The following is a 23,709-nucleotide window of genomic DNA, read 5'->3' as shown; positions in this document are numbered from 1 at the left end:
TACCTAGTTCAATCTCATTACCGGCAAGTCTCTTTACTCGTTCCGTAATGCATCAACCTGCAACTAACTCATTAGTCACATTGCTTGCAAGCCTTATCGTGATGTGCATTATCGAGAGGGCCCAGAGATACCTCTCCGATACTCAAAGTGACAAATCCTAATCTCGATCTATGCCAACCAAACAAACACCTTCCGAGACACCTGTAGAGCATCTTTATAATCACCCAGTTACGTTGTGACATTTGATAGCACACAAGGTGTTCCTCCGGTATTCGGGAGTTACATAATCTCATAGTCAAAGGAATATGTATAAGTCATGAAGAACGCAATAGCAATAAAACTTAACGATCATTATGCTAAGCTAAAGGATGGGTCTTGTCCACCACATCATTCTCCTAATGATGTGATCCCGTTCATCAAATGACAACACATGTCTATGGTCAGGAAACTTAACCATCTTTGACACTTTGTTTTGTCTATGTATCCACACATGTATCAAGTTTCTGGTTAATACAATTCTAGCATAATAATAAATATTTATCATGATATAAGGAAATATAAATAACAACTTTATTATTGCCTCTAGGGCATATTTCCTTCAAGGAGATGGTGCTGGTGAATATGTTGATGGAGATTGACCCCCTCTCGATGAGAGGATCACTGGTGATGACAATGGCGATGATTTCCCCCTCCCGGAGAGATGTTTCCCCGGGAGAACAGCTCCGCCGGAGCCCTAGATTGGTTCTGCCCAGGTTCCGCCTCGAGACGGCGGCGCTTCGTCTGGATAACTTTTCTATGATTTTTTCCAGGTCAAAACACACCATATAGCCAAAGATGGGCACCAAAGGCCTGCCAGGGGCCCACAAGGTCGGGGGGCGCGCCCACGGGGGTAGGGCGCGCCCTCCACCCTTGTGGCTGGCTGGTGGGCCACCTCTGGTACTTTCTTCGCCCAATATTTTTTTATTCCAAAAACATGCTTTGTGAAGTTTTAGGACTTTTGGAGTTGTGCGGACTAGGTCTCTAATATTTGCTTCTTTTCCAGTCCAGAATCCCAGCTGCGGGCATTCTCCCTCTTTATGTAAACCTTATAAAATAAGAGAGAATAGACATACTGCTACCTCTTGAGCACTGTGTTGGTTTTCCCTTGAAGAGGAAAGGGTGATGCAGCAAAGCAGCATAAGTATTTCCCTCAGTTTTTGAGAACCAATGTATCAATCCAGTAGGAGACCACGCGCGAGTCACCTTGTACCTACACAAACAAATAAGAACCTCGCAACCAACGCGATAAAGGGGTTGTCAATCCCTTCCCGACCACTTGCAAGAGTGAGATCTGATAGAGATAATAATAATAAGATAAATATTTTTGGTATTTTAATGATATAGACTGAAAGTAAAGATTGCAAAATAAAATAGATTGGAAACTTGTAGGATGGAAAATAGACCCGGGGGGCATAGGTTTCACTAGTGGCTTCTCTCAAGATAGCATAAGTATTACGGTGGGTGAAACAATTACTGTCGAGCAATTGATAGAAAAGCGAATAATTATTAAAATATCTAGGTATGATCATGTATATAGGCATCACGTCTGTGACAAGTAGACCGACTCCTGCCTGCATCTACTACTATTACTCCACACATCGACCGCTATCCAGCATGCATCTAGAGTATTAGGTTCATAAGAACATAGTAACACCTTAAGCAAGATGACATGATGTAGAGGGATAAACTCATGCAATATGATATAAACCCCATCTTTCTATCCTCGATGGCAACAATACAATATGTGTCGTTTCCCTTTCTGTCACTGGGATCAAGCACCGCAAGATTGAACCCAAATCTAAGCACTTCTCCCACTGCAAGAAAGATCAATCTAGTAGGCCAAACCAAACTGATAATTCGAAGAGACTTGCAAAGATAACCAATCATATATAAAAGAATTCAGAGAAGATTCAAATATTGTTCATAGATAATATTGACCATAAACCCACAATTCACCGGATCTCGACAAACACACCGTAAAAAGAGTTACATCAAATAGATCTCCAAGAGGATCGAGGAGAACTTTGTATTGAGATCCAAAGAGAGAGAAGAAGCCATCTAGCTACTAGCTATGGACCCGAAGGTCTGAGGTAAACTACTCACACATCATCGGAGGGGCCATGGAGTTGATGTAGACGCCCTCCGTGATCAATGCCCCCTCCGGTGGAGCTCCGGAAAAGGCCCCAAGATGGGATCTCTTGGGTACATAAGGTTGCAGTGGTGGAAATAGGGTTTCATGGTGCTCCTGGATGTTTTCGGGGTATGTGAACATATATAGGAGGAAGAAGTAGGTCGGTTGAGCCACGAGCAGCCCACGAGGGGGAAGGGCGCACCCAGGGGGTAGGCGCGCCCCCTACCTCGTGGCCACCTCGTTCGTTTCTTGACGTCCACTCCAAGTCCTCTGGATCACGTTTGTTCCAAAAATCACGCTCCCAAAGGTTTCATTCCGTTTGGACTCCGTTTGATATTCCTTTTCTGCGAAACACTGAAATAGGCAAAAAAACAGCAATTTGTACTGGGCCTTGGGTTAATAGGTTAGTCCCAAAAATAATATAGAAGTGTAAAATAAAGCCCATTAACATCCAAAACAGAAAATATAATAGCATGGAACAATCAAAAATTACAGATACATTGGAGATGTATCACATACGTATTGTGATATAATGTGTAATAACAACCCATAATGCAATAAATATCGATATAAAAGCATGTTGGAAAATGGACGTACCAACTCCCCCAAGCTTAGACCTCGGTTGTCCTCAAGCGAAAGCCGATATCGAGAAATATGTCCACATGTTTAGAGATAGAGGTGTCGACAAAAATAAAATACGGACACGAGGGCATCATGATCATCTTTAGAACAGCAACATATAATGCCATATAATTTCTTATGCTAAAGTAACAATTCATTCACAAGATGGAGTATGAATCAGAAACTTCATTGGAAACTAACAAGCTATGATCTCAGTCATTGAAGCAATTGCAATTTATCATAACATCGGAAATAGTCAATTAAAGAGCTATTCAGCAAGTCCACATACTCAACTAGAGTATCATTTAGTCTTTCACAATTGCTAACATTCACGCGATACTTGTGGGTTCAAAGCTTCAAACGGGCAAAGAGAAAGATAGGAGCTTATAGTTTTGCCTCCCAACTTTTTACCTCAAGGGTAATGTCAACAATAATACTCTATGAAAACCTACATCCGAGTGGATATATATATATATCCGGATCTCTCCAACATATAGTGCTTGCCAAAAGAAAATAAGTGTAAAAAGGAAAGATGATGATCACCATGACTCTTGTATAAGCATAGAAGATAAAAGTACAAGATAGGCCCTTCACAGAGGGAAGCAGAGGCTGTCATGAGCTTTTATGGTTGGATGCATAAGATCTTAATGCAAAATAACTTCACTTTATATTGCCGCTTGTGACAAGGACCTTTATTATGCAGTCTGTTGGTTTTATTTCTTCCATATGACAAGTTCGTATAAAGCTTACTTTCTTCACACTAATAGATCATACATATTTAGACAGCAATTTTTATTGCTTGCACCGATGACAACTTACTGGAAGGATCTTACTCAATCCATAGGTAGGTATGGTGGACTCTCATGGCAAAACTGGGTTTAGGGATGTTTGGAAGCACAAGTAATCTCTACTTGGTGCAAAGAATTTGGCTAGCATGAGAGGGAAAGGCAAGATCAATATGTTGGATGATCTATGACAATATAACTTCTATTCGTATATAAGAAAACATAACCCATTATATTGTCTTCCTTGTCCAACATCAACTTTTTAGCATGTCATATTTTAATGAGTGCTCCCAATTACAAAATATGTCCAAGATAGTATATTTATATGCGAAGCCTCTCTTTCTTTATTACTTCCTATTAATTGCAACAATGACCAAAACTATGTTTGTCAACTCTCAGCAACTTTTATTCATCATACTCTGTATATGTGAAGTCATTACTCTCCATAAGATCAATATATGAACTTTTTATTTCTTTCTTTTTATTCTTTCTTTTATTTAATTCCCTCAAGATCATACCAAGAAAGCAAAGCCCTTATCTCAGAACTACTCTTTATTATATAAATCACGGACTCGATTACATATATAGAGATTGAAACAAAACTCAAAGCTAGATCATACTAAAAACTTTATTCTGCTAGATCAAGATATAACCAAAAGGATCAAACTAAGAAAAATGATAAAGATAGAGGTGTGATGGTGATACGATACTGGGGCAACTCCCCCAAGCTTGGCAGTTGCCACAAGCTTGGCAGATGCCTATTTATGTCTCTTTCTTCGGAGTGATGATGAAGGAGTTGTTGATGAAGTAGTATCACACGGTAGGAGATTCTCCAATTTGCGAATAATGCCCTTGAGTGCAGTGATGTATTCTTGCAACAAAACATTTCCACGAGTGAGATACTTGTTTTGCACACGAACCATTTCAATGATCTTGAAAGCTTCAATTTCAGTAGGAGTAAGATAATCGTAGTGAGGTTGAAGGATGTCTTCTTCTTCAGCTGCCGGAGCTTGATCTTCCGCGGCCTTCTTGATTTTATCATCATCGTTGATTTTCCCGAGTTCTTCTCGCTTCATCTCTATCTTCATCAGCCACGCATCCCGTCGCCTGCATTGTTGGAGGGGGACGACATGATGTCTGGCCTTGAAAACTCTGGCAGAAAACAGCTCGAAACAAAAATAGGATATTTTGCATGGTACGGTGGTCAAAACCTTTGGGAAATTATATAATGAATTTTTACCGACCAAAAGAAGTATCGTGCAAGAAAACGGAGTCCGGAAGGCACACGAGGTGGCCACAAGGATGAGGGCGCGCCCAGGGGGTAGGACGCGTCCTCCACCCTCGTGGACGCCTCGTGTCTCTTTCGGACTACTTTTAATTTTCCTATTTTTTTAATATTCCAAAACAGAGAAAAATTATCATTGGAAACGTTTTGGAGTCGGTTTACTTACTGTACCACATACTATTCCTTTTCGAAGTCTGAAACATTCTGGAAAGTGTCCCTTATGTACTCCTCCGGTGTTACGGTATTAATTATGTTGGTCTAAACATTTATGGGAGTACTGAGATATAATGTTCGATTCTTTGACCGTTTACCACCTTCGGATTTGTGCTTTTGGAGTTGTTGATTTTTATGGCACCGGAACGATAGACTTCCTTGATGATGTAAGGGCCTTCCCATTTAGAGAGAAGCTTTCCTGCAAAAAATATTAAACGAGAGTTGTATAGCAAAACATGATCACCTACATTAAACTCATGCTTTTGTATCCTTTTATCATGCCATCTTTTAACTTTTTCTTTAAACAACTTGGCATTCTCATAGGCTTTGGTTCTCCATTCATCAAGTGAGCTAATGTCAAATAACCTCTTCTCACCAGCAAGTTTGAAATCATAATTGAGCTCTTTAATTACCTAATATGCCTTATGTTCTAGTTCAAGAGGTAAATGACATGCTTTTCCATAAACCATTTTATACGGAGACATGCCCATATGATTCTTATAAGTAGTTCTATAAGCCCATAATGCATCATCAAGTTTCTTAGACCATTCTTTCTAGATCTGTTGACAGTCTTCTGCGAAATTAATTTAATCTCTCTATTTCTCAATTCTACTTGACCACTAGACTGAGGATGATAAGGAGATGCAATTTTATGGTTAACATCATACTTATGAAGCATTTTATGGAAAGGACCATGAATAAAATGTGAGCCACCATCAGTCATTAAATATCTAGGGACTCCAAACCTCGGAAAAATAACTTCATTAAGCATATTAATAGAAGTTTTATGAGCAGCACTACTAGTTGGAATAGCATCTACCCACTTAGTAACGTAATCAACAGAAACTAAAATATGTGTATAAACATTAGAGGAAGGAAAATGTCCCATGTAATCAAAGCCCCAAACATCAAATGGTTCAATAACAAGTGAATAATTCATAGGCATTTACTGACGGCTACTAATATTACCAATTCTTTGGCATTCATCACAAGACAAGACAAACTTACGGGCATCCTTAAAGAGAGTGGGCCAATAGAAACCGGATTGCAATACCTTATGTGCAGTTCTATCTCCGACATGGTGTCCTCCGTAAGACTCGGAGTGGCACTTGCGTAGGATCTGTCCCTGTTCATGATCAGGTACACAACGTCTAATAACACCATCTACCCCCTCTTTATAAAGGTGTGGGTCATCCCAAAAGTAATGTCTTAAATCATAGAAAAACTTTTTCTTTTGCTGGTATGTGAAACTAGATGGTATAAATTTAGCAACAATATAATTAGCATAATCAGCATAACATGGAGCATTACGAGAAGCATTTATAACATTTAATTGTTCATCAGGAAAGCTATCATCAATAGGTAGTGGGTCACCAAGAACATTTTCTAACCTAGACAAGTTGTCCGCAACGGGGTTCTCAGCTCCCTTTCTATCAATAATATGCAAATCAAATTCTTGTAGCAACAGAACCCATCTAATAAGTCTAGGTTTAGCATCTTTCTTTTCCATACGATATTTGATAGCAGCATGATTAGTGTGGACAGTTACTTTGGAATCAACAATATAATGTCTTAACTTATCACAAGCAAATACAACTACTAAAAATTCTTTTTCAGTGGTAGCATAATTTCTCTGGGCATTGTCTAGAGTTTTACTAGCATACTAAATAACATTAATTTTCTTATCAACTATTTGTCCTAGAACAGCACCAACAGCATAATCACTAGCATCACACATAATTTCAAAGGGTGAATTCCAATCAGGTGGTTGAACAATAGGTGCATAAATCAAGGCTTTCTTAAGTATTTCAAATGCTTCTACACAATCATCATCAAAAACAGAAGGAACATCTTTTTTCAAGAGATTAGTGAGAGGCCTAGAAATTTGAGAGAAGTCTTTAATAAACCTCATATAGAACCCAACATGACCAAGGAAACTTCTTATACCATTGATATCTTTAGGACACGGCATCTTTTCAATAGCATCTACTTTAGCTTTATCAACTTCAATACCTCTTTCAGAAATTTTATGCCCCAAGACAATGCCTTCATTAACCATAAAGTGGCACTTCTCCCAAGTCAATACAAGATTAGTTTCTTCACACCTCTGCAAAACTTGATCAAGGTTTCTTAAGCAATCATCAAAAGAAGTTCCGTAAATGGAGAAATTATCCATGAAAACATCAATAATCTTTTCACAGAAGTCAGAGAATATAGCAGTCATACATCTTTGAAAGGTAGCAGGTGCATTGCATAAACCAAAAGGCATACGGCTATAAGCAAAGGTACCGAAAGGTCAAGTAAAAGTGGTTTTCTCTTGATCATCTTTTGACACAGGTATTTCAGAGAAACCAGAATAACCATCTAGAAAGCAAAAATGAGTGTGTTTGGATAGTATTTCTAGCATTTGATCAATAAAAGGTAGAGGGTAATGATCTTTTCTAGTAGCTTTATTTAATTTGCGAAAATCAATTACCATTCTATTACCTGTAACAATTCTTTGTGGAATCAATTCATTATTATCATTAGGAACAACAGTGATACCTCCTTTCTTAGGGACGCAATGAACAAGACTTACCCATTGACTATCAGCAATAGGATAAATTATACCTGCCTCCAGAAGTTTTAGTATTTCATTTCTTACCACTTCTTTCATCTTAGGATTTTACTGTCGTTGATGATCAACAACTGGTTTAGCATATTTCTCCAATTTAATTGTGTGCTGACTTAGAGTGGGACTAATGCCCTTAAGATCATCAAGAGGATATCCAATAGCGACACGGTGCTTCTTCAGATTTTTTAATAATTTCTTTTCTTCATGATCTGAAAGGTTAGCACTAATAATAACAGGATATATCTTCTTTTCATCAAGATAAGCATATTTCAAAGTATCAGGTAATTGTTTAAGCTCAAACACGGGATCACCCTTAGGTGGAGGAGGATCCCCAAGGATTTCAACAGGCAAATTGTGTTTCAAAATAGGCCCTTGATTAAAGAATACTTCATCTATTTCCCTTCTTTCATTCATAAACATGTCATTTTCATGGTCTAGCAAATATTGTTCTAAGGGATCTATAGGAGGTACGACAATAGAAGCAATACCAATAATTTCATCATTACTAGGCAGTTCTTTATCATGGGGTTGTCTATGAAATTTAGAGAAATTAAAATCATGAACATATCCCCTAAACCAATAGAAACAATATCTTGTTCGCAGTCTATCTTACCATTAACAGTATTCAAGAAAGGTCTACCAAATATGATGGGACAAAAGTCATCTTGTGGGGAACCAAGAACAAGAAAATCAGTAGGGTATTTAATTTTCCCACACAAGACTTCAACATCTCTAACAATCCCGATTGGTGATATAGTATCTCTATTGGCAAGCTTAATAGTAACATCAATATCTTCTATCTCAGCGAGTGCAATATCATTCATAATTTCTTCATATAAGGAAAAAGGAATTGCACTTACACTAGCACCCACATCACATAAGCCATGATAATAATGATCTCCGATTTTAACAGAAACAACAGGCATGCCAACAACAGGTCTATGTTTATCTTTAGTATCGGGTTTAGCAATTCTAGCAGCTTCATCACAGAAATAAATAACATGCCCATGAATATTATCGACCAAGAGATCCTTAACCATAGCAATACTAGGCTCAACTTTAATTTGTTCAGGGGGTGTAGGTGTTCTAGTATAACTCTTACGAACCACAGTTGAAGCTTTAGCATGATCCTTTATTCTAACAGGAAAAGGTGGTTTCTCAATATAAGCAGTAGGAACAATAAGATCAACATTATAAGTAATAGTTTCTTCTTCAACTTTAATAGGTTCTACTAATTTAACTTCAATGGGAGGATGTTATTTAAACCACTTCTCCTTAGGGAGATCAACATGAGTAGCAAAAGATTCACAGAAAGTGTTGGGGAACGTAGTAATTTAAAAAAAAATCCTACGCACACGCAAGATTATGGTGATGCATAGCAACGAGAGGGGAGAGTGTCATCCATGTACCCTCGTAGACCATTAAGCGGAAGTGTTATGAAAACGCGGTTGATGTAGTCGTACGTCTTCACGATCAACCGATCCTCAGTACCGAACGTACGACACCTCCGCGTTCAGCACATGTTCAGCTCGGTGACGTCCCGCGAACTCATGATCCAGTAGAGCTCGAGGGAGAGTTCCGTCAGCACGACGGCGTGCTGACGATGTTGATGAAGCTACCTTCGCAGGGCTTCGCCTAAGCACTGCTACGGTATGACCGAGGTGGATTATGGTGGAGGGGGGCACCGCACACGGCTGGGAGAGATCAATGATCAACTTGTGTGTTCTAGGGTGCCCCCCTGCCCCCGTATATAAAGTAGCAAAGGGGGGAGGTTGGCCGTCCCTGTAGGGCGCGCCAGGAGGAGGAGTCCTCCTCCTAGTAGGAGTAGGGCTCCCCTCTTTCCTACTCCTACTAGGAGGGGGAGAGGAAGGGGGAGAAGGAGAAGGAAAGCCCCCCTTCCTAGTCCAATTCAGACCAGAGGGGGAGGGGGCGCGTGACCTGCCCTGGCCGGCCCCTCTCTCTCTCCACTAGGGCCCAACAAGGCCCATTAACCCCCGGGAGGTTCCGGTAACCCCTCCGACACTCCGGTAAAATCCCGATTTCACCGGAACTCTTCCGATGTCCAAATGTAGGCTTCCAATATATCAATCTTTATGTCTCGGCCATTCCGAGACTCCTCGTCATGTCCGTGATCATATCTGGGACTCCAAACTACCTTCGGTACATCAAAACATATAAACTCATAATACCGATCGTCACAGAACTTTAAGCGTGCGGACCCTACGGGTCCGAGAACTATGTAGACATGACCGAGACACGTCTCTGGTTAATAACCAATAGTGGAACCTGGATGCTCATATTGGTTCCTACATATTCTACGAAGATCTTTATCGGTCAAACTGCATAACAATATACGTTGTTCCCTTTGTCATCGTTAAGTTACTTGCCCGAGATTCGATCGTCGGTATCTTAATACCTAGCTCAATCTCGTTACCGGCAAGTCTCTTTACTCGTTCCGTAGTGCATCATTCCGTAACTAACGCATTAGTCACATTGCTTGCAAGGATTATAGTGATGTGCATTACCGAGAGGGCCCAGAGATACCTCTCCGATAGTCGGAGTGACAAATCCTATTCTTGATCTATGCCAACTCCATGAACACCATCGGAGACACCTGTAGAGCACCTTTATAATCACAGGTAGCACACAAAGTGTTCCTTCGGTATTCGGGAGTTGCATAATCTCACAGTCATAGGAACATGTATAAGTCATGAAGAAAGCAATAGCAGTAAACTAAACGATCAAGTGCTAAGCTAACGGAATGGGTCAAGTCAATCACATCATTCTCCTAATGATGTGATCCCATTGATCAAATGACAACTCATGTCTATGGCTGGGAAACTCAACCATCTTTGATCAACGAGCTAGTCAAGTAGAGGCATACTAGTGACACTATGTTTGTCTATGTATTCACACATGTATTATGTTTCCAATTAATACAATTCTAGCATGAATAATAAACATTTATCATGATATGAAGAAATAAATAATAACTTTATTATTGCCTCTAGGGCATATTTCCTTCAGTCTCCCACTTGCACTAGAGTCAATAATCTAGATTACATAGTAATGATTCTAACACCCATGGAGTCTTGGTGCTGATCATGTTTTGCTCGTGGAAGAAGCTTAGTCAATGGGTCTGAAACATTCAGATCCATATGTATCTTGCAAATCTCTATGTCTCCCACCTGGACTTGATCCCGCGTGGAATTGAAGCGTCTTTTGATGTGCTTGGTTCTCTTGTGAAATCTGGATTCCTTTGCCAAAGCAATTGCACCAGTATTGTCACAAAAGATTTTCATTGGTCTCGATGCACTAGGTATGACACCTAGATAGGATATGAACTCCTTCATCCAGACTCCTTCATTTGCTGCTTCTGAAGCAGCTATGTACTCCGCTTCACATGTAGATCCCGCCACGGCACTTTGTTTAGAACTGCTCCAACTTACAGCTCCACCGTTCAATATAAACATGTATCCGGTTTGTGATTTAGAATCGTCCGGATCAGTGTCAAAGCTTGCATCGACGTAACCATTTACGACGAGCTCTTTGTCACCTCCATAAACGAGAAACATATCCTTAGTCCTTTTCAGGTATTTCAGGATGTTCTTGACCGCTGTCCAGTGATCCACTCCTGGATTACTTTGGTACCTCCCTGCTAAACTAATAGCAAGGCACACATCTGGTCTGGTACACAGCATTGCATACATGTGTAGCGACCAGACCTTAAACGGTCCAATCTCTGTGCTCCGGTGTCATCCCTGGATCAGTAATGCTGACACCACACAGTACTTGAAGGATTTATAATAGAGTAGCAATCACACACTTATTACATCGAGTGTCTCAAAAGAGATCTTATTACAATAAATATGGCTTAAGGCCATCTAACAACGATAACAGCGGAAGGCTTGGAAGATAAGTGAGTCCATCAACTCCAACGGCATCACTGAGTATAGAACCACGACCTCAAAGCACCTTACTCGTCATTTGAAAAGTCTGCAACATGAACGTTGTAGCCCGAAAACGGGTCAGCACATGGAATATGCTGGCAATGTAACACATAGAGAGCAATGAAAGGATAAAACTATACTACATGCATATTTGGCTGGTGGAAAGCTCTATGGTTACAGTTTTGCGTAAAGCCATTTTTTCCCTACTGCAAACGAATACATTTTAATTAACTATCATGGTGGTTGTTGAACATTGAGAATGGTTGACAGCATTCTCAATCCCAATTAATAACATCATTAAAACCCAACAAAATTAATTAGAGTAAGATGATGAGATTCACATGATAATCCAAGTACTAGATACTCAAGATGTCCATAACCGGGGACACGGCTAACCATGATTAGTTTATACACTCTGCAGAGGTTTGCGCACTTTTCCCCACAAGACTCGATCTCCTTCGTTGGAATTATCGCACTACATGATGTTTGAGAAACGGATGACCGATACATAGTCTTTTAGAAGCGCTTGCACCTTACGAACGGGTAGATCGTACCAACCTACATCCCCTACATCTGCTAGTCTACCACTGTAAGAGTTCGCATGACTTAGTCAACTATGCTAAAGCCCATAGTAGCTTGTGGCACACGGAAGTTTCTAGCATGAAATAATCTCATGATCCCTTTGAGCCTGAGTGGCGGTCCAAAAAGAAAAACAGGCAATCGCTGGAATGCCCAGGTGCCTCAATCCAACCAGATGTGTGTTTAAGTTGCCACCTTAGATAAACCATTAATTTAACAATCTCACATCTGTCATGGATACACTCACCCAATCCACGTCTACTAGCATAGCATGGCATAATAAGCAAACGTAGAAGTAACTCCCAAAGGTTTGAATATAAACAGGTAATAGGTGCTACCTCATCTACTTCTCAAACCCACAGTTTGATTAGATCCTAATCATGCAATGTGTGAGGGTTCATCTAATGCAATAAAAACTGGGTAGTAGGAAGTATGATCAAAGTGTTACTTGCCTTGCTGATGATCCGCGAAACCTAGCGATTCGAAGTAGCAAGCGGCGCACTCCGGGTACTCTACCGCAAACAAACAAGCATACAATAAGTACTCGACTAATGCACAGGTAAAACTCAAATAAAAGATCTAACCAAAAAGTTCAACTTAAGAACTCCGGTTGGCAAAAAGAATCAAATCGAACGAAGCGACGAAAGACAAACGGCAAAAGAAACAGGCTTCGTTTACTATTCTGGGTCTAGGTCAAATTTTACAGAGACAAAAACTTGTTTGAGTTGGTTAAACGGAAAGAGGGTTTCGAGACGAAACTCCAGGCGCTTGAATCGCCTGATTCCGATAAACGAGCGAAATGTTATACTAAAACAAAAATCGGATCAGAAATCGAGATCAGAAAAATCGCGGATTTAATCCGAGAAAAAGAAAAACAATGAACAGATTAACAAACGAACGTTCGTTATCTGGATCTAAACGTTGAACGCGTTCGTTAAAACGAACGAACGAGCGAACGCTCGCTAATTAACTAAACCGAGAAAAAAACCGATCTATCTGAAAAAACAAATCTAAAAAACCGAAAATAAACCGAATGGTTTTTCGAGAAAAATCGGCGGCGGCTTTGACCTCGTCGGCGGCGGCGGGCGGTGGCGGCGGCTTAGGGTTTGGGGCGGCAGCGGCTTTGGGCTGGTTCGGCCCGAGGTCACGCTATATAAAGCCCCGGCCAGGCGGAGTCCTGGCCGAACACGGCCCAAGGTCGGTTCACGTTTTTTTTAACTAGCAAAAGACCCGTGCGTTGCAACAGATAATAGAACTGTGAATTGCGGCCTTGAAATCAAGTTATTGATAACATAACATAATACATGTAATGATTATAAATAGTGTACATCCAACATTATTAATTGAAATCAAATAAAATTGCTCACATGCTACACTTAAAAATCAGAAATACTCAGGCTAGTGATCATCCATTTCTCCGTCATACGCATAGATTTGGATGTTCTTATGGAACTTAAAGTGATGGGAGCCGACGACGATATGTGCTTTAAAATAATCAACACCGTTTTTTGCGGGCTAACACGATCAACATAAAAAACTGTGGACGTTGCGAGTTTGATTCCAGTCATGGTCAACTATTTTTTGCCTCATCTCCTAAATGGGATGGTGGGTTTGATTTGTTGGGCCGGGTCACATGGATAGGTTGGGATGGCACTGTATTTTCTATTGGTGCAACGTTACGCGAACAAATGGGGCAGAGGCCAAGTGGCCCAGGACAGACGATCGGTAGAATAGTCTAGCTCAGTATGAAGAAATGCCATGGACATACGAAATGGGAGCACCAATAAGATTATACCTCCATTTATATAAATATAAAAAAACAGTATATATGCCCGTGGGTTACAACGGTAGAAACAATTGACATAAATTTAGCGGCACAAACATAATGTTCGTTATAAATTTGGCGCAAATTTAGTAAGGATTATAAGTGCAAGGAAAACATGACACGTTGTATGTTGCAATGAAAGAAAGAATGGCCTTAATTTAGTGAGGATCATGTAGGAAAAAGATGCCACATCATTTTTATTCATAAGATATAAAGCAGGGCACTACACGCCTGCCATTGATTCCCGCACCTCCTTCAAAAAAATCTGTAATTACTGTCTAACTCCTTCCTTCTTTATTTCTCACGCTCACGCCGGCTTATAATTATGCATAATAGCTATTGCTCTTCCCGTCATTTGTTTCGCTAACCACAAATCTTATTCATGCCATATTCTTTGCATAATTTCCGAAGCAGCTCCTTGATATTTGACAACCTAAGAACGTATACAAACTGGTAAAAAATTATGTAAAATAGCAATGTGGGACTATTTAATAAATAAACAAATATGAAAAACAGCCTCCAGCCTGCTCGCAATGGGCAGTCGGCCGGCCCAGCACGCCCGTGCCCATTGTCTCGGCCCAAGTACGCACACATCGCATTCTATTCTTAAACAGCGAGACGCCTAGCTAACCACACTCACGAGCCCAGCCTGAGTCAATCCGTGATTTATTATTAAAAATAATAAAATATAATAATAATAATAACTAGAAAAAAGGCATGTGCGTTGCAACGGGAAAAAAAGACCTAGCACCATAAGTAAGCATATCTCGAGGCCCCTTAGCAGACTTGCACGTACTAAATATGCAATGCTCAACAGGGGGCTAACGCCCACAATTCCTACTAACACTGACAGTATGTATCATGTCCTACAACTCTTGAATCGCCAAGGTCCTTAGGCTAGGACAAAAGTATATAGCAACATGAAAATTAAAACGAAATCAACATGCTAAAGCATAGGTCCTCCTGCAGAATGGAAATGTAAATCTAGAAAAAGAAGATATTATACTGAAAGATGAGCAACATCAGATCAATTGTCTAAATTGTGATCAAACACTATAGAGATATATGATATGACAACAACACTGAGAATGTGATTGTTGTGAAAGTTCAACGTGATTGTGCAGTACCTACTGAAGAACACCTTTGTGACATGGAAGTAACTACCATATATATGTGGCCATCCTTTTTCTATGTGAGCAAATCCAAATCAACCAAAGATATCTGAAACCACTCAGTATCTCGGTAGGCATATTTGTCATCGACATATTTATCATATCTTGATGCTTCACTCTTGATTCTCTTGAATCCATCAGAATGGTCTTCTTGGCGCGGACTTTCTCCTTCATCTACTAAAAACCTGATGTCACCAAAAAGACGAATCAGCTTGTACACAAAACATTACATCACTGACAAATTTCTAAGATCAATATATACTCCTCATTGTGAAGAGTTAGAGCATATCCAAACTGAGAATAGTTAGAATATATCTAGCTAATCCTAACTGAGAAGAGTTAGAACATATCCAAACTTCCTAGCGAGACATATGTATTTCTAGGAAGCTTAGGCAGGGTTACAATTATGTATGGAATGCCTTAGGAGAATCAAATAAAACAACAGTAAGGGAGCTAGCTACCTCATCCTTTGCTTCAAGGTTGCACAGTGTTGATGCCTGGGAGGAACATGCTGCCCAGAAACAAAAGTTTTGTTTTCGTAGAAAGAAACTTGTTTGTAGGCATGACTCAAAGTACTACCTCGGGTGCGGTATGGGTTGTCCTCATCCTGGTTTGCCAACGTGCTCAGTTTTGGTGGCAGCTGGCGACGTAGTTGCGAGGCTTGGGGGCCATGGCGAGGACGTCGTCGAGGATGGCACACGAGACTATCAAGCTTGAGGATATGGGGCTTCGGCAGTGGCAAAAGGATGCACGTATGGATGCTCCCTTAGCAGGCGTCATTGTCGACCTGCTAGTCAACATTCTTCTCTTGCTCTGGTTCTACTATTATGCGGGCATGTGTTGCTTAGTTTTAATTTCCCTATCGTTCTTGGACCATGACTGATCAGTCACCACCATACATTTATATGATCTATTACTTCGTACTTGTTACTCTTGTTTCTCTGCATTGTTTGCTGCAAAAATTAAATCTTTGAGGTGCAGATTCACAAGAATGTCAGGACAGTATTCAAAATATTTTCTTTTGAGCCTTGTTCATATGAAAAGTGACATTGTAGATTGGATTGCTAGCTCAAGGTGCATGAGAGATCTAAAAAACCGAAAATCTCCAAAGATCTTTTACCCACGTGCACACACAAATGGGCGCACAACCAAAACTTATATCCTTTTAGTCTGTTGGAAAATGAAGATACTAATATGCTGGAATTCTAACCTTCAGAAAACTCCCAATCGTCATTCTGTACGCACTTATACAGGGGCATTCTATGTACTTATCCCAATCATCAATCTGCCGGAAACTAATTATGGGCTGCATAAGCTACCGGATGCACAGAAATATGATGCACGTGTTGTTGGAGTTGCAACCAAAACATTCATTCATGCCCATCTTCTCTGAAGTTTGAGGCAGCGGTTCTGTGAAGTCTTGCTAGCTAGTATAAAATGCGAACTTATTATATTACCACTGCCAACCACTAATGCGAATTCTTGACCTTGTTTCCCTCAAAAACAATATTTCTCCACATGAAGTTATTTATAAAAAAGGGACAACTTTCATGGTTCTAAAGTTAAAAACACAAAAATAATATATAGCTCAAACTCATGCACACCTTTAGCTAAATAACTACAGAGACTCTGAGTTCAACCATCCATGCAGCATTGGTCTTACAAACAACTCAATTATAAACACACCTGGGTCTGGGACTCTTGCTCAATGGATCTACCAGCCTCAGCTTCCCCCTCTGTTGCTATCTTCCATATTTTAATCTCCTCTCCAGTAGCTGTGTTATGTCCATTATCAGACCCTCGACCTGAAGAATGCATCAAACATAGTTATGTGATGCCTCGTTGGCTCCACCTTCTTAAGAGAAGCAGTATACTTTTTTCCAAGAAAACAGAGAAGTAGTATACTTTAAACATCATAACACACATGAGAACATTGCAATTTCATACATTATAGACAACTAATGGCTTGACTAAACTAACCAAGCACATGTTATGTTTGGTGTTTTGACAGCAAGCCATACACAAAGTAAGAAGCACATGTTATGGTTGGTGTTATGTTGGCTACTCTTCCAACTCAGTAGCATCCCTGCCCGTATGGATCACCTAACCTTCTTCATAGGTGTCACTACCAGAAAAAACCTACACATAGAAATCAACACCGCTACCGGGCCATGGCCGCTGCCATGTCCACGGAGTCATGCATGCTATGGATCTCAGGCTCGACCTCGCCTATCTCCTTAACCATGTAGTTGCAGAGGCGGCCGGCCAGGCGGCATACTACTGCCAACGCCCCACTGGTGATCAGCATCAGGGTGACCTTGGCGTAAATGAAACGGTCTTTCCCCTGCTCTTTCAGCGGGAGGTATACTTTCCCAAAACTGAACATATGGACTTCTCATGACAAAATATTTGAACCCACCCAAGGATTTGACCTTATTTGTAGCATGTATATATATTTTATTTTTTTGTTAAGTAGCTGGGGGTGATCTCCCTTTAATCTGAATAAGAAAAGTACAAAAGTTGTTTATCACTCTATCCAAAATTTCACCACTACTATATTGTTCCTATAGTTTCCGGTTTATTCCGAAAAACTGTAGCATCATTATTAGCAACGTTCAGTAGATCATTGCCTCTATATAAATTGGCTTTCTAGATTGTGATTCCACTCTTTTATAAATTATTCACTAAAGCCCTCATACAATATGTGAGAAATCTGACAAAATATTTGTAAGCCTTGAAAAGCATATTAACAAAATAGGTGGCTAACACAAACTTGCAAGTAGAGCATGATGTATGAGAGAGAGAGAGAGAGGTGGGGCTGCACCGTGCGTTACACATGAATATTCTTGTGGACATTGTATCAAACAGATGTCCTACAATTTGATGCAAAAACAAATCTCTAATGGTTGGGCAGAACAACGAATCAAAGGAGCAGCCAGAGCTCTTACCAACAGGCCACATGGAGGAGGAGTTGCGCTGGTCACTGGGACGGAGCTGGGAGGTGACGTGTCCCAGTCCCAACGTGGTCTGGGGCGGCGCGACTCAAGGGGAGTGGAGTAGGGAGGAGTCACCGGGGCGCGTGGCCGGGAAGAGGCTAGCGGCGCGTGGCCGGGAGCGCCGCACATCGCCGGCAGCACAGCAGCGAGGAGGCGCGGGTGGGGCAATTGGCTAGGAGCGGCTAGTGGGCTGGGATCGGGGCAGGAAGACGATGGGGTAGGTGGGGGTGGATGTGTCGGGATTTAGGTTGGCCTTTTCTTATTTTTATTATTAACGCTTTAGTACCACCTCGTGTATATGTTTTAAATCAAACTGAAAGCGTAAATTCACAGGAAGAAAGCGTATTGTGACGGTGTACCCACGGAGTCAATCCGTGCTTTATTATTAGGGATAGATTAGGGATAGACTAGGAAAATTGCCCGTGCGTTGCATCGGGTATAAAAATAATGAATATGTATTTAAAAAGCTTGAAAAAACTCAAGCAACTTTACAAATGGAAAAACAATATTAAAAGTACTCAAAAGTACCAATGACGTTCTTAAAAAAAATCTATCATTGTCTTGATTATATATTTAACTTCAAATAAATTGATCAATGCAAGTGAGCTACATATACGTAACGAGATTAAATTTCATCCGCAACAGACATGTGTAAAGCTCATGTATGTTTGCGGATTCAGACAAAACTAAATGTATCATTATGAAATAGTATTACCGAAAGTAACAACTTGAACATAACATAGCCCATATGACCAAGCTGTTCCAATTCGGGAGCTCACTCTGTATTCAATTATTTTCTATGACTAAACATATACTTGTATCTCCAACCAATCCTAGCTGGGCTTGGTGGGCTTAACCTATGCATCTGCATTGGATTTATAAAAATAATAAATATACATTTAGAAAACTTGAAAGAAAAAACCCAAACAACTTCACAAATGGAAAAGGCAATATTAAAAGTACTCAAAGCATGACCATTCTTAAAAAGAAAATCCATCATCATCTTGATTATATATTTAATTAGCTTCCAATAAATTGATCCACGCAAGTGAGCTACATATACATAACCAGATTAAATTTCATCCACAATAGATATGTGCGCGGATTCAAACAAAACTAAATGTATCATTATGCAATATTATTACGAAAGTAATAACTTGAACGTCACATAGCCCATATGACCAAGCTTTTCCAATTTGGGAGCTCACTCTCTATAAAATTATTTTATATGAATAAACATATACTTGTATCTCCAGGCTTGGCGGGCTCAACTTATGCATCTGCATTAGATAGCACTTTATATATTTATAATGTATATACAAAAGTTTGTGTGAATAAGAAATATCAGACAAAAATAATATGTGTGTATGAATGACTATTGAACATAATATGCAACCATTTTAAATTGTTAGTCACTGAGACAAAAGGAGGCATATGTCATGGATGAATTTGTGATTATATTGTTTCTGATGTGCATTAAGCTTTTCCAAAAAAAAAAATCACAACACTACGAGTATATATTGTCTACCCACAAAGGAAAAAAAACATTAGAAGTATTGTCCTCAGAACCGGCACCATCAACCACGAAGCAGCCTGTGATCCTGGCAACAAGCTGCCCACCAAGCTGTCCTTCAACGCCTGATCCTGCCGAGAAAAAGACATTGTCGCCTCTTTCTTCCTTTTTTGGTTTGGCCACATCAAAAAAAATATCAAACATATGTAATAAAGCTAGACATACATAAATTATGAAGTTTCCAGGGTATAAAGTTTATATACCAGGAAGACACAAGAACTGGTAGACCATGAGGACACAAGAACTGGTAACATTGGTAAGATGGATTCATGCCTACGGAGGGCCCAAAATTGTCAACGTTCTGGTGGTGGAAAATCAGAATGAATAAATAAATACGGAATCGATTTGCAGAACTGCCGATCATAACTGTTCTTTTAAGCGGAGTCAAGTTTGATATATAGATTGTTCGTCAGGTAGTACATGTATCACCGCTTGGACGAAGTCCCTAGTACGTACGTAGCTGGGCGCCTGGGCTCTTGGTGCCTGGCCATCCGGCTGGAGCGTGACCACCAGTGCGACCGATCCAGGCGGCACGGCCAGGCATGACGTCGCTGTAACGAGCTCCATGTCGTCCTCTGTTTGGAACCCTATCAAGCCTCCATGCGCGGCCGCTCTAGACTTGATCCTTGCCCATGCACTCGTCGTAGCTCCAGAGCACCCACGAGGAAGTCACATCCGGACGGCACCGAAGCCCCTGGCCTCGATCTGAGGGAGAATCCGTTGAAGCTGGAACACGTCCAAAGGGGCGGACAACGCCAAAGTCACTGGCTTCTTTCCCGATGAGCTGGGTGAGGATTCGCTCGAACCTTGAAGCCCGCCGTCCTCGATCTAGGTGAGCAAGGCGAGCATCCGTGCTCCTCCTCTGCTGTTGTCTATTTTTCCTATTCGTGATGAGCTCCTCTCTCTTTCCCCATCTCTTTCTGAGCTCTATCGTGGTCAAACTGCTCCTGCCTCAATTGTCGAGCAGGCAGAAGCCCTGCGCCTCCACCACGGCGGGCATGGCGGGCCGGCGCCGAGTTGACTGAATACTGAATACACTGATGACGTAGAGATAGTATTGCCGTCGAAGATGGACGGCAAGGAGAACAGCCGCCACTGCTCCGGTGAGGCGAACGCTGTGTCGATGGCCTGCTATCTCTTCAGCGCGCTCACGTGCTTCCGCCGAGTCTCCTCGCCGCTTGTGGAGGCGCCGCCAAAGATTGATCGGACAGGTAGGGCGTTGTATATGTAATACGTTGCGGTCGAGTCTGTACGATTCATCCAACGATCAGGTTTTCTTTTTTGAGGGAAATTGATCGATCAAGTAGGATCCATCACGTCCAGCCCAAGATCCATCACGTCCAGCCCAAGATCGACTACACTGGGAAACAATTGTCACCAACAAACGAAACGGTTTTTTAGTACCACCTCGCAGACAGATTTTGTTATAAAGAGGTACAGTAGAAAGAAAAAAATTCCTAGGAAGAATCAAGCCGTCACTAAGAAGAACATCACCTCACGTCACAGCAGGGTGGATTCCCATTGCTCAGTTGCTCTATTGGTTGGGCCATATGTTCTAGATATGGAATAGACTGACAACTCCTGTATAGTAGTAGTACGAAGAAGATCCTCAACACATCATTGCCAGTTTTCCATCAAGACAAGATTTCAGATATGCTCGCGACCAATCTCTAGTTTATACAGCTGGGAAAGGTAACAAATTTTCCTTAATAATAGAAACAAGTGGGGGATCATGGAGCCCCATTAAGCATAATTTTCTGTTTGTTTTAACTATTTCGACAGCTAAGCCGTCGATTTCTTTTGGGAATCCTGAATCACAGCTCCATTGACCTGATGCTCTGGCATACATAAAAGATAGTGTTTGACTATATTCTGAACAGTATTTAAACCTGGGTTTAGACCAAAATTAGACACTGACTGATTATGCATCTCTGACATAGTCTAGTATCTTAGTACTCTAAATTTTATGATTAAACTATAAACTTCCTAAAATAATTTAATTATCCAGGTAAACATCAGAATGAAAATTCGAGCACACACCTTCAGCTAAGCAGCACGCAGAGCATATTTAACTCAGACCTGAATACTGAACATCACCATCAAGTGCAGTAAAATTTATAACACCTGAACAATATTGCTCCGATGATCCATTTCCACGTCCTATGCGCGTCTCAAATACGATAAACAATGGATACTTTGCAGAATAACATCGCTAAAAGGAACTGCAAAACTATCGTCTTCACCAAACGAAGCTGCAGTGGCTAACAAGCTCCAGTAAAGAATCCAACTCCATAGGTGCAGTGCAAAGTAATCTACACCACAATATCTCAAAATATGCCCAAGTTTACATCGTCCGATGTTCAAACTACATACTTTTGGAATGTAACCATACTAAGGATCGATAAATCATATCTCTCGGGGTAAATTAACACAGAAACATCCATAAAAGCACAATTATCTTAATCCATACCAAATAGTTCAATGTCTCCTGAGAGCTCAAATACATAGTTCATAAATAAGAGTAATGCCATAATGGTGAGTAATACAACACAAATTCTACAGGTGTAGCCACTTGATCATGCGTAATGTTCAAAATAATTCAAACACACAAATTCAATAGCTGTAGGCAGCTACCAAATGCAAACGCAATGGATCAATCGAGCAGGCCGGTCTTCCACCACACGGCATTGCGTACCTGGCGGAGGTGCCTCCCCTTGAGCGTGTGTCCAGCGTCCTCCAGCACCCAGAAGGTCGTCATGGGAGCGTGTGTCCAGCGCCCTCCAACACCCAGAAGGTCGTCATGGGCGACTCCCACGCCGGCGAGCGCGCCACCATCTCGTGCGGCGACAACATCTCCACGTCGTAGTCGTCCTCATCTGCTTCACTCGTGAAGTTGCGAACGCCTCGACCGTCGGTCGCCGCATCCGCGCCGCTGGCACATTCATCGGCGCGCACTGCGGCATGTGCATCGCCGGCGACGGCACCGGGCGGGGGATGGCGGGGATCATGCGTGGAAGGGCCATCGCCGGAGACGCGGGGGATGTCGAGACGAATGAAGCAGACGGGGGCGGCGAGAGAGGCCCGAGGCGCTCGGGGAGGGCCTCGAGGATGGCCCCCGGCGGGCGGCGCAGGGGGCTAGGGTTTGCGGCACAGATGGAGGAGATGAGCAAGGGCCGGCGTCGCGGCTGCGGCCGCGGCCGCTCGGGAGAACCGAAGAGGTCGTCCACGTCAAGCTCGAAGGCCGCCGAGGCGGGTTGGTCGTCGGCGGCCGCGCGGGGGAGGAATGCGCCGAGGAAGCGCTCGGAGCTGGGCGAGCTCTTATGGCGTGCACGATCTATGGCGAGGCTCCGCTGTGCAGGCGGGTGGCTGGTTTTTTCTTTTCACACACGTACCAGCGGTTCGGGTTTGGTGGGCTGTACGTAAAACAACGGCAACCTATGGAATTTTAAGGGATGGACGAAATTAGTACCACCTCGTTTATATTACGATTTTGTCTATACAAATTGTAAAAGCCTATTATATAATATTTTTTTATATATAATAAAGCACGGATTGACTCCGTGGATTCACCGTCACAATACGCTTTCTTCTTATATAATATATATATATATATATATATATATATATATATATATATATATATTAGGGAGACTAGCAAAAATGCCCATGCGTTGCAACGGGAGAAAAAATATACTAAAAGAAAGCAACATGCAAGGCACAAAAATCAGGCTTGAAGGCAGATATATTCTTATGTCAAACGTCTACCAAATCCTCATGCACATCAGACAACATTGTTGACTTACTTTTTTACCATTAAATCATATTTTCATGGTCCCAGCTCACGAAAAACACAGTTTACTTGGTCAGCGGCAAAATCTCATTGAAATCTCTATATTTTTACTGGCCCTTGATCGATAATATGGTCA

At 41.3% G+C, this 23,709-nt stretch overlaps 1 pseudogene; it reads right to left on the bottom strand.

Moving 5' to 3' along the window:
- Positions 1–22,481: 22,481 nt before the first annotated feature.
- On the bottom strand, positions 22,482–23,163 carry LOC125537362 (uncharacterized; annotated as a pseudogene).
- Between the last annotated feature and the right edge of the window lie 546 nt (positions 23,164–23,709).

Source organism: Triticum urartu, chromosome 2A (genome assembly GCF_056163025.1).
Source record: "Triticum urartu cultivar PI428250 chromosome 2A, HENAU_Tu73, whole genome shotgun sequence".
NCBI lineage: Eukaryota > Viridiplantae > Streptophyta > Magnoliopsida > Poales > Poaceae > Triticum > Triticum urartu.
This window is presented reverse-complemented; position numbering and strand designations above follow the sequence as displayed.